Below are 14,526 nucleotides of genomic sequence, written 5' to 3' on the forward strand. Positions count from 1 at the left end.
GCTAGCTCTTTGAAACTTGACAGAATAAAGTAGTTCCAAGTTCTATCTCTGTGGTTTCTTTCCTATTGATGTAGCCCTAAGCAGAGACTGGCGCAAATCACTTTCATGGAAAGGGGTTGCCAAGCTTCCAATAACTACGAATTTCCTGAAATCTCAGCACACATTTTTTCACCCAATCTTGATGACACTTTCAGGTAATGATCAGTACCCCAATCCCACTTGGCTAACCAAATTTCATTCTTCTAGGTTAAACCGTTCGTTGGCAGTAAGAGTTTTAATTTTTAGGTTTCACTCTGTTTTCTCCTATATGGATACATGTAGTTGGAACTCTAAATCAAACACGGTTTGTGCTAGCTCTTTGAAACTTGACACAATAAATTAGTTCCAAGTTCTATCTCTATGGTTTTTTCCTATTGATGTAGCCCTAAGCAGAGACTGGCGCCAATCACTTTCATGGAAAGGGTTGCCAAGCTTCCAAAAAACTACGAGTTTCCTGAAATCTCAGCACACATTTTTTCAACCAATCTTGATGACACTTTCCGGTAATGATCAGTACCCCAATCCCACTTGGCTCACCAAATTTCGTTCTTCTAGGTTAAACCGTTCATTGGCAGTAACAGTTTTAATTTTTAGGTTTCACTCTGTTTTCCTCTATATGGATACATGTAGTTGGAACTCTAAATCAAAGACGGTTTGTGCTAGCTCTTTGAAACTTGACACAGTAAAGTAGTTCCAAGTTCTATCTCTATGCTTTGTTTCCGATTGATGTAGCCCTAAGCAGAGACTGGTGCCAATCACTTTCATGGAAAGGGGTTGCCAAGCTTCCAAAAATACTACGAGTTTCCTGAAATCTCAGCACACTTTTTTTCACCCAATCTTGATGACACTTTCAAGTAATGATCAGTACCCCGATCCCACTTGGCTCACCAAATTTCGTTCTTCTAGATTAAACAGTTCATTGGCAGTAACAGTTTTAATTTTTAGGTTTCACTCTGTTTTCTCCTATATGGATACATGTAGTTGGAACTCTAAATCAAACACGGTTTGTGCTAGCTCTTTGAAGCTTGACACAATAAAGTAGTGCCAAGTTCTATCTCTATGCTTTCTTTCCTATTGATATAGCCCTAAGCAGAGACTGGCGCAAATCACTTTCATGGAAAGGGGTTGCCAAGCTTCCAAAAAACTACGAGTTTCCTGAAATCTCAGCACACATTTTTTCAACCAATCTTGATGACACTTTCCAGTAATGATCAGTACACCAATCCCACTTGGCTCACCAAATTTCGTTCTTCTAGGTTAAACCGTTCATTGGCAGTAACAGTTTTAATTTTTAGGTTTCACTCTGTTTTCTCCTATGTGTATACATGTAGTTGGAACTCAAAATCATAGACGGTTTGTGCTAGCGCTTTGAAACTTGACACAATAAATTAGTTCCAAGTTCTATCTCTATGGTTTTTTTCCTATTGATGTAGCCCTAAGCAGAGACTGGCACAAATCACTTTCATGGAAAGGGGTTGCCAAGCTTCCAAAAAACTACGAGTTTCCTGAAATCTCAGCACACTTTTTTTCACCCAATCTTGATGACACTTTCAAGTAATGATCAATACCCCAATCCCACATGGCTCACCAAATTTCGTTCTTCTAGGTTAAACCGTTCGTTGGCATTAACAGTTTTAATTTTTAGGTTTCACTCTGTTTTCTCCTATATGGATACATGTATTTGGAACTCTAAATCAAACACGGTTTGTGCTAGCTCTTTGAAACTTGACACAATAAAGTAGTTCCAAGTTCTCTCTCTATGGTTTGTTTCCTATTGATGTAGCCCTAAGCAGAGACTGGCGCAAATCACTTTAAAGGAAAGGGGTTGCCAAGCTTCCAAAAAACTACGAGTTTCCTGAAATCTCAGCACACATTTTTTCAACCAATCTTGATGACACTTTCCGGTAATGATCAGTACCCCAATCCCACTTGGCTCACCAAATTTCGTTCTTCTAGGTTAAACCGTTCATTGGCAGTAACAGTTTTAATTTTTAGGTTTCACTCTGTTTTCCTCTATATGGATACATGTAGTTGGAACTCTAAATCATAGACGGTTTGTGCTAGCTCTTTGAAACTTGACACAATAAATTAGTTCCAAGTTCTATCTCTATGGTTTTTTTCCTATTGATGTAGCCCTAAGCAGAGACTGGCGCCAATCACTTTCATGGAAAGGGGTTGCCAAGCTTCCAATAACTACGAGTTTCCTAAAATCTCAGCACACATTTTTTCACCCAATCTTGATGACACTTTCAGGTAATGATCAGTACCCCAATCACACTTGTCTCACCAAATTTCATTCTTCTAGGTTAAACCGTTCGTTGGCATTAACAGTTTTAATTTTTAGGTTTCACTCTGTTTTCTCCTATATGGATACATGCATTTGGAACTCTAAATCAAACACGGTTTGTGCTAGCTCTTTGAAACTTGACACAATAAAGTAGTTCCAAGTTCTATCTCTATGGTTTGTTTCCTATTGATGTAGCCCTAAGCAGAGACTGGCGCAAATCACTTTCAAGGAAAGGGGTTGCCAAGCTTCCAAAAAACTACGAGTTTCCTGAAATCTCAGCACACATTTTTTCAACCAATCTTGATGACACTTTCCGGTAACGATCAGTACCCCAATCCCACTTGGCTCACCAAATTTCGTTCTTCTAGGTTAAACCGTTCATTGGCAGTAACAGTTTTAATTTTTAGGTTTCACTCTGTTTTCCTCTATATGGATACATGAATTTGGAATTCTAAATCAAAGACGGTTTGTGCTAGCTCTTTGAAACTTGACACAATAAAGTAGTTCCAAGTTCTATCTCTGTGGTTTCTTTCCTATTGATGTAGCCCTAAGCAGAGACTGGCGCAAATCACTTTCATGGAAAGGGGTTGCCAAGCTTCCAATAACTACGAATTTCCTGAAATCTCAGCACACATTTTTTCACCCAATCTTGATGACACTTTCAGGTAATGATCAGTACCCCAATCCCACTTGGCTCACCAAATTTCATTCTTTTAGGTTAAACCGTTCGTTGGCAGTAAGAGTTTTAATTTTTAGGTTTCACTCTGTTTTCTCCTATATGGATACATGTAGTTGGAACGCTAAATCAAACACGGTTTGTGCTAGCTCTTTGAAACTTGACACAATAAAGTAGTTCCAAGTTCTATCTCTATGGTTTGTTTCCTATTGATGTAGCCCTAAGCAGAGACTGGCGCCAATCACTTTCATGGAAAGGGGTTGCCAAGCTTCCAAAAAACTATGAGTTTCCTGAAATCTCAGCACACTTTTTTTCACCCAATCTTGATGACACTTTCAAGTAATGATCAGTACTCCGATCCCACTTGGCTCACCAAATTTCGTTCTTCTAGATTAAACCGTTCATTGGCAGTAACAGTTTTAATTTTTAGGTTTCACTCTGTTTTCTCCTATATGTATACATGTAGTTGGAACTCTAAATCATAGACGGTTTGTGCTAGCTCTTTGAAACTTGACACAATAAATTAGTGCCAAGTTCTATCTCTATGGTTTTTTTTCCTATTGATGTAGCCCTAAGCAGAGACTGGCACAAATCACTTTCATGGAAAGGGGTTGCCAAGCTTCCAATAAGTACGAGTTTCCTGAAATCTCAGCACACATTTTTTCACCCAATCTTGATCACACTTTCCGGTAATGATCAGTACCCCAATCCCACTTGGCTCACCAAATTTTATTCTCCTAGCTTAAACCGTTCATTGGCAGTAACAGTTTTAATTTTTAGGTTTCACTCTGTTTTCCTCTATATGGATACATGTTGTTGGAACTCTAAATCAAAGACGGTTTGTGCTAGCTCTTTGAAACTTGACACAATAACTTAGTTCCAAGTTCTATCTCTATGGTTTTTTCCTATTGATGTAGCCCTAAGCAGAGACTGGCGCCAATCACTTTCATGGAAAGGGTTGCCAAGCTTCCAAAAAACTACGAGTTTCCTGAAATCTCAGCACACATTTTTTCAACCAATCTTGATGACACCTTCCGGTAATGATCAGTACCCCAATCCCACTTGGCTCACCAAATTTCGTTCTTCTAGGTTAAACCGTTCATTGGCAGTAACAGTTTAAATTTTTAGGTTTCACTCTGTTTTCCTCTATATGGATACATGTAGTTGGAACTCTAAATCAAAGACGGTTTGTGCTAGCTCTTTGAAACTTGACACAGTAAAGTATTTCCAAGTTCTATCTCTATGGTATGTTTCCTATTGATGTAGCCCTAAGCAGAGACTGGTGCCAATCACTTTCATGGAAAGGGGTTGCCAAGCTTCCAAAAAAACTACGAGTTTCCTGAAATCTCAGCACACTTTTTCTCACCCAATCTTGATGACACTTTCAAGTAATGATCAGTATCCCGATCCCACTTGGCTCACCAAATTTCGTTCTTCTAGATTAAACCGTTCATTGGCAGTAACAGTTTTAATTTTTAGGTTTCACTCTGTTTTCTCCTATATGGATACATGTAGTTGGAACTCTAAATCAAACACGGTTTGTGCTAGCTCTTTGAAACTTGACACAATAAAGTAGTGCCAAGTTCTATCTCTATGCTTTCTTTCCTATTGATATAGCCCTAAGCAGAGACTGGCGCAAATCACTTTCATGGAAAGGGGTTGCCAAGCTTCCAAAAAACTACGAGTTTCCTGAAATCTCAGCACACATTTTTTCAACCAATCTTGATGACACTTTCCAGTAATAATCAGTACACCAATCCCACTTGGCTCACCAAATTTCGTTCTTCTAGGTTAAACCGTTCATTCGCAGTAACAGTTTTAATTTTTAGGTTTCACTCTGTTTTCTCCTATATGTATACATGTAGTTGGAACTCAAAATCATAGACGGTTTGTGCTAGCTCTTTGAAACTTGACACAATAAATTAGTTCCAAGTTCTATCTCTATGGTTTTTTTCCTATTGATGTAGCCCTAAGCAGAGACTGGCACAAATCACTTTCATGGAAAGGGGTTGCCAAGCTTCCAAAAAACTACGAGTTTCCTGAAATCTCAGCACACTTTTTTTCACCCAATCTTGATGACACTTTCAAGTAATGATCAATACCCCAATCCCACATGGCTGACCAAATTTCGTTCTTCTAGGTTAAACCGTTCGTTGGCATTAACAGTTTTAATTTTTAGGTTTCACTCTGTTTTCTCCTATATGGATACATGTATTTGGAACTCTAAATCAAACACGGTTTGTGCTAGCTCTTTGAAACTTGACACAAGAAAGTAGTTCCAAGTTCTCTCTCTATGGTTTGTTTCCTATTGATGTAGCCCTAAGCAGAGACTGGCGCAAATCACTTTAAAGGAAAGGGGTTGCCAAGCTTCCAAAAAACTACGAGTTTCCTGAAATCTCAGCACACATTTTTTCAACCAATCTTGATGACACTTTCCGGTAATGATCAGTACCCCAATCCCACTTGGCTCACCAAATTTCGTTCTTCTAGGTTAAACCGTTCATTGGCAGTAACAGTTTTAATTTTTAGGTTTCACTCTGTTTTCCTCTATATGGATACATGTAGTTGGAACTCTAAATCAAACACGGTTTGTGCTAGCTCTTTGAAACTTGACACAGTAAAGTAGTTCCAAGTTCTATCTCTATGGTTTGTTTCCTATTGATGTAACCCTAAGCAGAGACTGGCGCAAATCACTTTCAAGGAAAGGGGTTGCCAAGCTTCCAAAAAACTACGAGTTTCCTGAAATCTCAGCACACATTTTTTCAACCAATCTTGATGACACTTTCCGGTAATGATCAGTACCCCAATCCCACTTGGCTCACCAAATTTCGATCTTCTAGGTTAAACCGTTCATTGGCAGTAACAGTTTTAATTTTTAGGTTTCACTCTGTTTTCTCCTATATGTATACATGTAGTTGGAACTCTAAATCATAGACGGTTTGTGCTAGCTCTTTGAAACTTGACACAATAAATTAGTTCCAAGTTCTATCTCTATGTTTTTTTTCCTATTGATGTAGCCCTAAGCAGAGACTGGCGCCAATCACTTTCATGGAAAGGGGTTGCCAAGCTTCCAATAACTACGAGTTTCCTGAAATCTCAGCACACATTTTTTCACCCAATCTTGATGACACTTTCAGGTAATGATCAGTACCCCAATCCCACTTGTCTCACCAAATTTCATTCTTCTAGGTTAAACCGTTCGTTGGCATTAACAGTTTTAATTTTTAGGTTTCACTCTGTTTTCTCCTATATGGATACATGCATTTGGAACTCTAAATCAAACACGGTTTGTGCTAGCTCTTTGAAACTTGACACAATAAAGTAGTTCCAAGTTCTATCTCTATGGTTTGTTTCCTATTGATGTAGCCCTAAGCAGAGACTGGCGCAAATCACTTTCAAGGAAAGGGGTTGTCAAGCTTCCAAAAAACTACGAGTTTCCTGAAATCTCAGCACACATTTTTTCAACCAATCTTGATGACACTTTCTGGTAATGATCAGTACCCCAATCCCACTTGGCTCACCAAATTTCGTTCTTCTAGGTTAAACCATTCATTGGCAGTAACAGTTTTAATTTTTAGGTTTCTCTCTGTTTTCCTCTATATGGATACATGAATTTGGAATTCTAAATCAAAGACGGTTTGTGCTAGCTCTTTGAAACTTGACACAATAAAGTAGTTCCAAGTTCTATCTCTATGGTTTGTTTCCTATTGATGTAGCCCTAAGCAGAGACTGGCGCCAATCACTTTCATGGAAAGGGGATGCCAAGCTTCCAAAAAACTACGAGTTTCCTGAAATCTCAGCACACTTTTTTTCACCCAATCTTGATGACACTTTCAAGTAATGATCAGTACCCCGATCCCACTTGGCTCACCAAATTTCGTTCTTCTAGATTAAACCGTTCATTGGCAGTAACAGTTTTAATTTTTAGGTTTCACTCTGTTTTCTCCTATATGTATACATGTAGTTGGAACTCTAAATCATAGACGGTTTGTACTAGCTCTTTGAAACTTGACACAATAAATTAGTGCCAAGTTCTATCTCTATGGTTTTTTTTCCTATTGATGTAGCCCTAAGCAGAGACTGGCACAAATCACTTTCATGGAAAGGGGTTGCAAAGCTTCCAATAACTACGAGTTTCCTGAAATCTCAGCACACATTTTTTCACCCAATCTTGATCACACTTTCCGGTAATGATCAGTACCCCAATCCCACTTGGCTCACCAAATTTTATTCTCCTAGCTGAAACCGTTCATTGGCAGTAACAGTTTTAATTTTTAGGTTTCGCTCTGTTTTCCTCTATATGGATACATGTAGTTGGAACTCTAAATCAAAGACGGTTTGTGCTAGCTCTTTGAAACTTGACACAATAACTTAGTTCCAAGTTCTATCTCTATGGTTTTTTCCTATTGATGTAGCCCTAAGCAGAGACTGGCGCCAATCACTTTCATGGAAAGGGTTGCCAAGCTTCCAAAAAACTACGAGTTTCCTGAAATCTCAGCACACATTTTTTCAACCAATCTTGATGACACTTTCCGGTAATGATCAGTACCCCAATCCCACTTGGCTCACCAAATTTCGTTCTTCTAGGTTAAACCGTTCATTGGCAGTAACAGTTTTAATTTTTAGGTTTCACTCTGTTTTCCTCTATATGGATACATGTAGTTGGAACTCTAAATCAAAGACGGTTTGTGCTAGCTCTTTGAAACTTGACACAGTAAAGTAGTTCCAAGTTCTATCTCTATGGTATGTTTCCTATTGATGTAGCCCTAAGCAGAGACTGGTGCCAATCACTTTCATGGAAAGGGGTTGCCAAGCTTCCAAAAAAACTACGAGTTTCCTGAAATCTCAGCACACTTTTTTTCACCCAATCTTGATGACACTTTCAAGTAATGATCAGTACCCCGATCCCACTTGGCTCACCAAATTTCGTTCTTCTAGATTAAACCGTTCATTGGCAGTAACAGTTTTAATTTTTAGGTTTCACTCTGTTTTCTCCTATATGGATACATGTAGTTGGAACTCTAAATCAAACACGGTTTGTGCTAGCTCTTTGAAACTTGACACAATAAAGTAGTTCCAAGTTCTATCTCTATGCTTTCTTTCCTATTAATATAGCCCTAAGCAGAGACTGGCGCAAATCACTTTCATGGAAAGGGGTTGCCAAGCTTCCAAAAAACTACGAGTTTCCTGAAATCTCAGCACACATTTTTTCAACCAATCTTGATGACACTTTCCAGTAATGATCAGTACACCAATCCCACTTGGCTCACCAAATTTCGTTCTTCTAGGTTAAACCATTCATTGGCAGTAACAGTTTTAATTTTTAGGTTTCACTCTGTTTTCCTCTATATGGATACATGTAGTTGGAACTCTAAATCAAACACGGTTTGTGCTAGCTCTTTGAAACTTGACACAATAAAGTAGTTCCAAGTTCTCTCTCTATGGTTTGTTTCCTATTGATGTAGCCCTAAGCAGAGTTTGGCGCAAATCACTTTAAAGGAAAGGGGTTGCCAAGCTTCCAAAAAACTACGAGTTTCCTGAAATCTCAGCACACATTTTTTCAACCAATCTTGATGACACTTTCCGGTAATGATCAGTACCCCAATCCCACTTGGCTCACCAAATTTCGTTCTTCTAGGTTAAACCGTTCGTTGGCAGTAAGAGTTTTAATTTTTAGGTTTCACTCTGTTTTCTCCTATATGGATACATGTAGTTGGAACTCTAAATCAAACACGGTTTGAGATAGCTCTTTGAAACTTGACACAATAAAGTAGTTCCAACTTCTATCTCTATGGTTTGTTTCGTATTTATTTAGCCCTAAGCAGAGACTGGCGCAAATCACTTTCATGGAAAGGGGTTGCCAAGCTTCCAAAAAACTACGAGTTTCCTGAAATCTCAGCACACATTTTTTCAACCAATCTTCATGACACTTTCCGGTAATGATCAGTACCCCAATCCCAGTTGGGTCACGAAATTTCGTTCTTCTAGGTTAAACCGTTCATTGGCATTAACAGTTTTAATTTTTAGGTTTCACTCTGTTTTCTCCTATATGGATACATGTATTTGGAACTCTAAATCAAACACGGTTTGTGCTAGCTCTTTGAAACTTGACACAATAAAGTAGTTCCAAGTTCTCTCTCTATGGTTTGTTTCCTATTGATGTAGCCCTAAGCAGAGACTGGCGCAAATCACTTTAAAGGAAAGGGGTTGCCAAGCTTCCAAAAAACTACGAGTTTCCTGAAATCTCAGCACACATTTTTTCAACCAATCTTGATGACACTTTCCGGTAATGATAAGTACCCCAATCCCACTTGGCTCACCAAATTTCATTCTTCTAGGTTAAACCGTTCATTGGCAGTAACAGTTTTAATTTTTAGGTTTCACTCTGTTTTCCTCTATATGGATACATGTAGTTGGAATTCTAAATCAAAGACGGTTTGTGCTAGCTCTTTGAAACTTTACACAGTAAAGTAGTTCCAAGTTCTATCTTTGTGGTTTCTTTCCTATTGATGTAGCCCTAAGCAGAGACTGGCGCCAATCACTTTCATGGAAAGGGGTTGCCAAGCTTCCAATAACTACGAGTTTCCTGAAATCTCAGCACACATTTTTTCACCCAATCTTGATGACACTTTCAGGTAATGATCAGTACCCCAATCACACTTGGCTCACCAAATTTCATTCTTCTAGGTTAAACCGTTCGTTGGCAGTAAGAGTTTTAATTTTTTGGTTTCACTCTGTTTTCTCCTATATGGATATATGTAGTTGGAACTCTAAATCAAACACGGTTTGTGATAGCTCTTTGAAACTTGACACAATAAAGTAGTTCCAAGTTCTATCTCTATGGTTTGTTTGGTATTTATGTAGCCCTAAGCAGAGACTGGCGCAAATCACTTTCATGGAAAGGGGTTGCCAAGCTTCCAAAAAACTACGAGTTTCCTGAAATCTCAGCACACATTTTTTCAACCAATCTTGATGACACTTTCCGGTAATGATCAGTACCCCAATCCCAGTTGGGTCACGAAATTTCGTTCTTCTAGGTTAAACCGTTCATTGGCAGTAACAGTTTTAATTTTTAGGTTTCACTCTGTTTTCCTCTATATGGATACATGTAGTTGGAACTCTAAATCAAACACGGTTTGTGCTAGCTCTTTGAAACTTGACACAGTAAAGTAGTTCCAAGTTCTATCTCTATGGTATGTTTCCTATTGATGTAGCCCTAAGCAGAGACTGGCGCAAATCACTTTCAAGGAAAGGGGTTGCCAAGCTTCCAAAAAACTACGAGTTTCCTGAAATCTCAGCACACATTTTTTCAACCAATCTTGATGACTCTTTCCGGTAATGATCAGTACCCCAATCCCACTTGGCTCACCAAATTTCGTTCTTCTAGGTTAAACCGTTCATTGGCAGTAACAGTTTTAATTTTTAGGTTTCACTCTGTTTTCTCCTATATGTATACATGTAGTTGGAACTCTAAATCATAGACGGTTTGTGCTAGCTCTTTGAAAATTGACACAATAAATTAGTTCCAAGTTCTATCTCTATGGTATGTTTCCTATTGATGTAGCCCTACGCAGAGACTGGCGCCAATCACTTTCATGGAAAGGGGTTGCCAAGCTTCCAATAACTACGAGTTTCCTGAAATCTCAGCACACATTTTTTCACCCAATCTTGATGACACTTTCAGGTAATGATCAGTACCCCAATCCCACTTGTCTCACCAAATTTCATTCTTCTAGGTTAAACCGTTCGTTGGCAGTAAGAGTTTTAATTTTTAGGTTTCACTCTGTTTTCTCCTATATGGATACATGTAGTTGGAACTCTAAATCAAACACGGTTTGTGATAGCTCTTTGAAACTTGACACAATAAAGTAGTTCCAAGTTCTCTCTCTATGGTTTGTTTCCTATTGATGTAGCCCTAAGCAGAGACTGGCGCAAATCACTTTAAAGGAAAGGGGTTGCCAAGCTTCCAAAAAACTACGAGTTTCCTGAAATCTCAGCACACATTTTTTCAACCAATCTTGATGACACTTTCCGGTAATGATCAGTACCCCAATCCCAGTTGGGTCACGAAATTTCGTTCTTCTAGGTTAAACCGTTCGTTGGCATTAACAGTTTTAATTTTTAGGTTTCACTCTGTTTTCCTCTATATGGATAAATGTAGTTGGAACTCTAAATCAAACACGGTTTGTGCTAGCTCTTTGAAACTTGACACAAGAAAGTAGTTCCAAGTTCTATCTCTATGCTTTGTTTCCTATTGATGTAGCCCTAAGCAGAGACTGGCACAAATCACTTTCATGGAAAGGGGTTGCCAAGCTTCCAAAAAACTACGAGTTTCCTGAAATCTCAGCACACATTTTTTCAACCAATCTTGATGACACTTTCCGGTAATGATAAGTACCCCAATCCCACTTGGCTCACCAAATTTCATTCTTCTAGGTTAAACCGTTCATTGGCAGTAACAGTTTTAATTTTTAGGTTTCACTCTGTTTTCCTCTATATGGATACATGTAGTTGGAATTCTAAATCAAAGACGGTTTGTGCTACCTCTTTGAAACTTGACACAGTAAAGTAGTTCCAAGTTCTATCTTTGTGGTTTCTTTCCTATTGATGTAGCCCTAAGCAGAGACTGGCGCCAATCACTTTCATGGAAAGGGGTTGCCAAGCTTCCAATAACTACGAGTTTCCTGAAATCTCAGCACACATTTTTTCACCCAATCTTGATGACACTTTCAGGTAATGATCAGTACCCCAATCCCACTTGGCTCACCAAATTTCATTCTTCTAGGTTAAACCGTTCGTTGGCAGTAAGAGTTTTAATTTTTTGGTTTCACTCTGTTTTCTCCTATATGGATATATGTAGTTGGAACTCTAAATCAAACACGGTTTGTGATAGCTCTTTGAAACTTGACACAATAAAGTAGTTCCAAGTTCTATCTCTATGGTTTGTTTCGTATTTATGTAGCCCTAAGCAGAGACTGGCGCAAATCACTTTCATGGAAAGGGGTTGCCAAGCTTCCAAAAAACTACCAGTTTCCTGAAATCTCAGCACACATTTTTTCAACCAATCTTGATGACACTTTCCGGTAATGATCAGTACCCCAATCCCAGTTGGGTCACGAAATTTCGTTCTTCTAGGTTAAACAATTCATTGGCAGTAACAGTTTTAATTTTTAGGTTTCACTCTGTTTTCCTCTATATGGATACATGTAGTTGGAACTCTAAATCAAACACGGTTTGTGCTAGCTCTTTGAAACTTGACACAAGAAAGTAGTTCCAAGTTCTATCTCTATGGTTTGTTTCCTATTGATGTAGCCCTAAGCAGAGACTGGCGCAAATCACTTTCAAGAAAGGGGTTGCCAAGCTTCCAAAAAACTACGAGTTTCCTGAAATCTCAGCACACATTTTTTCAACCAATCTTGATGACACTTTCCGGTAATGATCAGTACCCCAATCCCACTTGGCTCACCAAATTTCGTTCTTCTAGGTTAAACCGTTCATTGGCAGTAACAGTTTTAATTTTTAGGTTTCACTCTGTTTTCTCCTATATGTATACATGTAGTTGGAACTCTAAATCATAGACGGTTTGTGCTAGCTCTTTGAAAATTGACACAATAAATTAGTTCCAAGTTCTATCTCTACGTTTTTTTTTCCTATTGATGTAGCCATACGCAGAGACTGGCGCCAATCACTTTCATGGAAAGGGGTTGCCAAGCTTCCAATAACTACGAGTTTCCTGAAATCTCAGCACACATTTTTTCACCCAATCTTGATGACACTTTCAGGTAATGATCAGTACCCCAATCCCACTTGTCTCACCAAATTTCATTCTTCTAGTTTAAACCGTTCGTTGGCAGTAAGAGTTTTAATTTTTAGGTTTCACTCTGTTTTCTCCTATATGGATACATGTAGTTGGAACTCTAAATCAAACACGGTTTGTGATAGCTCTTTGAAACTTGACACAATAAAGTAGTTCCAAGTTCTCTCTCTATGGTTTGTTTCCTATTGATGTAGCCCTAAGCAGAGACTGGCGCAAATCACTTTAAAGGAAAGGGGTTGCCAAGCTTCCAAAAAACTACGAGTTTCCTGAAATCTCAGCACACATTTTTTCAACCAATCTTGATGACACTTTCCGGTAATGATCAGTACCCCAATCCCAGTTGGGTCACGAAATTTCGTTCTTCTAGGTTAAACCGTTCGTTGGCATTAACAGTTTTAATTTTTAGGTTTCACTCTGTTTTCCTCTATATGGATAAATGTAGTTGGAACTCTAAATCAAACACGGTTTGTGCTAGCTCTTTGAAACTTGACACAAGAAAGTAGTTCCAAGTTCTATCTCTATGGTTTGTTTCCTATTGATGTAGCCCTAAGCAGAGACTGGCGCAAATCACTTTCAAGGAAAGGGGTTGCCAAGCTTCCAAAAAACTATGAGTTTCCTGAAATCTCAGCACACATTTTTTCAACCAATCTTGATGACACTTTCCGGTAATGATCAGTACCCCAATCCCACTTGGCTCACCAAATTTCGTTCTTCTAGGTTAAACCGTTCATTGGCAGTAACAGTTTTAATTTTTAGGTTTCACTCTGTTTTCTCCTATATGTATACATGTAGTTGGAACTCTAAATCATAGACGGTTGTGCTAGCTCTTTGAAACTTGACACAATAAATTAGTTCCAAGTTCTATCTCTATGTTTTTTTTCCTATTGATGTAGCCCTAAGCAGAGACTGGCGCCAATCACTTTCATGGAAAGGGGTTGCCAAGCTTCCAATAACTACGAGTTTCCTGAAATCTCAGCACACATTTTTTCACCCAATCTTGATGACACTTTCAGGTAATGATCAGTACCCCAATCCCACTTGTCTCACCAAATTTCATTCTTCTAGGTTAAACCGTTCGTTGGCAGTAAGAGTTTTAATTTTTAGGTTTCACTCTGTTTTCTCCTATATGGATACATGTAGTTGGAACTCTAAATCAAACACGGTTTGTGATAGCTCTTTGAAACTTGACACAATAAAGTAGTTCCAAGTTCTCTCTCTATGGTTTGTTTCCTATTGATGTAGCCCTAAGCAGAGACTGGCGCAAATCACTTTAAAGGAAAGGGGTTGCCAAGCTTCCAAAAAACTACGAGTTTCCTGAAATCTCAGCACACATTTTTTCAACCAATCTTGATGACACTTTCCGGTAATGATCAGTACCCCAATCCCAGTTGGGTCACGAAATTTCGTTCTTCTAGGTTAAACCGTTCGTTGGCATTAACAGTTTTAATTTTTAGGTTTCACTCTGTTTTCCTCTATATGGATACATGTAGTTGGAACTCTAAATCAAACACGGTTTGTGCTAGCTCTTTGAAACTTGACACAAGAAAGTAGTTCCAAGTTCTATCTCTATGGTTTGTTTCCTATTGATGTAGCCCTAAGCAGAGACTGGCGCAAATCACTTTCAAGGAAAGGGGTTGCCAAGCTTCCAAAAAACTACGAGTTTCCTGAAATCTCAGCACACATTTTTTCAACCAATCTTGATGACAC

This window comes from Spermophilus citellus (assembly GCF_964194105.1).
Source record: "Spermophilus citellus genome assembly, chromosome: 8".
Lineage (NCBI taxonomy): Eukaryota > Metazoa > Chordata > Mammalia > Rodentia > Sciuridae > Spermophilus > Spermophilus citellus.